This window comes from Thermothelomyces thermophilus, chromosome 6 (genome assembly GCF_000226095.1).
Source record: "Thermothelomyces thermophilus ATCC 42464 chromosome 6, complete sequence".
NCBI classification, from domain to species: Eukaryota; Fungi; Ascomycota; class Sordariomycetes; order Sordariales; family Chaetomiaceae; genus Thermothelomyces; species Thermothelomyces thermophilus.
This window is the reverse complement of record NC_016477.1, coordinates 1,048,367-1,052,383: the sequence shown is the minus strand read 5'-3', so window position 1 is coordinate 1,052,383 and position 4,017 is coordinate 1,048,367.

The following is a 4,017-nucleotide window of genomic DNA, read 5'->3' as shown; positions in this document are numbered from 1 at the left end:
GATTATCTTATTGAGGAAGACGAAGACGACTAAGACGTATTTATATAGGTAGTCTTTCGGTCCTATGACCGTTTTGAAGAAGAGCTTTAGAAGGTTTTTAGCGATAAAGATAAGAAGATTTATATATAAGAAAGACTTGCTAGTCTTTAATAGACTAAGTTAGTAGCCTCCTATACTATATAGTTTAGATAGGACATACTTAAGTCTTAGCTTAACGATAAGGCGTTAATGTAATTGTTCTATAATGGCTTAAAGGAAAAGGTTAAAGACAAACTATATAAGTATAACTAGCCTAAGACTTTAGATAAATATATTATATAGGCTATTAGAATCGATGATTAACTCTATATATAAGAGTAGTAGAAATAAGGTCGAATAAATAGAACTATAGTTAAGGCTAATAACAAGAAAAAACGAGTATACGTTAGTACCTTGTATAGGACATATTCTAGAGCTATAGATATAGACATAGCATAGAAGCAAGACAAGAAGAAGATAACTAAAGATAAGTCTAACATTACCTACTATAACTATAGAAAGAAAGGACACTATAAACGAGAATGTTAAAGCCTAAAAAAAGAGTAGAAAATAGTCTCTAAAAAAGAAATTACGGCTATTAACGAAAATACTAAGGATGTTATCGAAGTAGCGGCTACAAGCTACGAAGATAGGGACAGCGACACGGACAGTCTCGGATACAACGGCGACGGTAAAGACGAACAAGCACTATATTCCGAACTAATTACGGTAGACCTAGAGATAGGTCTTGCCAAATAGGACATGGCAGGAGAGTATATACTACTAATTTCGATTCTCCTAGCCCTGAGGCAGTAGGGTTTTACAGTTATATAGAGGCAAGATAGATTATAGACGACCGACACCTAAGGAATCGAAAGACCCGGACCTAATGTTCTATTCCTCTAGGAACAAATTAAATGGTATTATAACGAAGTTTTCTAGCTTAATATAGAACTACGTAAATAGGATAGATGCTTAATTTGACTTGCCTAGTAGAGCGATAAGATAAGAGACGAGATAAGGGAACTCTGACGTATCGTAGAAACTATTAAAGGGGAATAGCCTATGACGTACGATAGGCCTAATAGCTATGCTAAGCATTTTGACGATTAGCAACTTAGTTATAATATACGGAACCCTAAGTACTAGTTTATACGCACAAACTATGGGAAAGATAAATATATATAGGAAAACTACTAGAAGAAATACTCTTACCTTAGCATTAGAGTACCTATAGTCTATATATAGTAGGAAGGATTTAGAAAAGAATTCTAATACCTTCTAGGCGACGCTATATGACTATACCTACGACACGAGGTATATATATAAGTGCCCTAGTTCTAGTATATATTATACGAATACTAATACTACTTTTATAATAAATTCGAAAACAATCACTAGCCGACCTAATAAGGAAATAAGGACAGAAGCCTCTGCCCTATAGAATAGGTCTATAATATAGGAAATAGAGCAGCCAAATTGCTCTAGAAGATCGAAGCCCGCAAACCAGAAGGCATTACGGTAATACTAAAACGAGCCTAGCCTAGGTACTACGGAATAGGACGAGATATATAGGACTCGTGCCGGAGTAACGACTGCCTCTACCACACAGACAAAAAGAAATCGCGGATCTAGGAGCTTTAGATAAAGCTATAGTACGCACGACGAAAAGCAGAACGGACCTAATGGTAGGAAGCTACAAGCACTCAATGGCTTATAGAAATGAGCACGATCGACGAAGCTACTACTAGCTAAACAACCAAAGAGGTTAGCACTAACCTGGGAAACGGGTCAGGGCCCTTCGAGGGGCCTGAAAACTATTAACGCCCGTATAGTGGCGAGTGGTAGCATAGTATAGGAGGAACTAGCGTAAGAAACCACTATATCAAGACCTCCTAGCAGAAACATAGGAAATTGCCGCAATCTTTGGACAACGGTAGTAAGATAAGCGACTATAGATAATAATATAATAGAGATAGTACGAAATGCTCGTACTAATAGATAGTAGAGTAGAGATAAACCTGATTTTGCTAACGCTTATAAATTAGCTATAGATACCCTAGAGAATAAAGCGGAAGTATAGTATAGTTAAAGGGCCATTTCCGACGTAATAGGTACGTAGGGAGACCAAACCGATTAACATCACTATAGCAAGGAAAACTATAGTAGTTATATTTAGTATTATAGATATAGGCAATGATAAAGACATAATATTAGGATTACCATAGTATAAAGATTATAACCTAGACATTAGCTAGAAGAATGGTAGCTACCTATAACCCTAAATGGAGTCGTATTCGACTAGTAAGATAGGGAGTACACAAGGATCGCAAGTAGACGATACTTAAGGGAAGGCATATCCTATAGATCTACCGTAAGAGACAGATAGTAGCAGGCAGACTACTACGGACTCTAGAAGAAGTGGTATAACGACATTAACGTTACGATAGGAGAAACAAGCTAAACCGCTAATAGCTATTCTCTCCGTTAATGAATATAGAGCACTATAACTAGAGTAGTAGGTTGAGATAGGAGAAATCGCTAGCATCGCTATAGACGGAACCAAGTTCGTATATTATTAGAAAGCCGAGAGACGAGATAAGACTAGGGAAGTACCGAAGGAATACGAAGGACACCTAGCATTTGAACCGAAGTATCTAGAAGGATTACCAGAGCACGGCCTATAGGACTACGAGATCAAGCTTAAGGAAGGAGTATAACTAAAGTTCTTTAAGATTTACTATATGAGCTAGACGTAGAACGAAGAACTTAAGTAATATTTAGAGGAGAACCTTCGAAGAGGATATATCTACCTGTTAATATCGCTAGCAGGCTACCTAATCCTATTTATGCCTAAGAAAGACGGAAAGCTACGGTTATATATCGACTATTGGCAACTTAACGAACAGACTGTGAAAAACTAATACCTGTTACTACTGATCTTATGGCTCTAAGATCAGTTAGTAGGAGCCTAATATTCCACGTGTCTTGACTTGCTATTAGCCCATAACTATATATAGATTAAAGAAGGCGACGAGTAGAAAATGGCCTTTAGGATACCCTATAGCCACTATAAGTACCTCGTTATGCCATTTAGACTTACAAACGCGCTAGCAACGTTCTAAGCCCTAATTAATCAAGCTATCTAATCCTTTCTCGACAAATTTACGGTATATTATCTTGACGATATACTTATCTTCTCTAAAACGATAGACGGATACCGGAAGTACGTAAGAGTAATACTAGACACGTTACACGTATATAAACTATTAGTTAACAAAGAAAAGAGCGAATTCCACGTTAGGAAGACAGTGTTTTTAGGATATAAGATATCCCTAGGACAAATCCGGATAGAACCCTCAAAAGTTAAAGCTATTAAGGATTAGCCACGACTGACGTCAGTCACGGAAGTACGAAGTTTCATTAGGTTTATAAACTTCTACCGAATGTTTATTAGGAACTTTGGAGCAATTATACGACCTTTGTACGAACTTACTAGGAAGAATGCTAAATTCTAATGGGAAGAGTAATACGAGCAAGCATTTACGTAGATCTGTGACGCCATTACTGAAGATCTAGTACTAGTGCTGCCAGACCCTAAGAAGCTATTTGAGGTAGAAATGGACGCTTTAGACTATACTATTAGAGGACAATTGGGATAACGAGATAAATAAGGGAAGCTATACCCTATAGCCTTCTTTTTAAAGAAGCTTAATAGACTACGTCTTAATTATCTAATCTATAATAAGGAACTACTTACAATTATCAAAGCTTTTAAGGAATGGTAACTATACCTTAGTAATATAATCGAACTAGTATAAGTATATATAGATCATAAGAATTTACAGTACTTTACAATAACAAAGGAGCTTAATAGATGGCAAATACAATGGGCAGAATTCCTTACAGAATTTAATTTTGAGATCTGTTATAAGAAGGGTAAAGAGAACGTACAAGCGGACGCCTTAAGTCGACAAACAGATTATATAGAAGGACGAA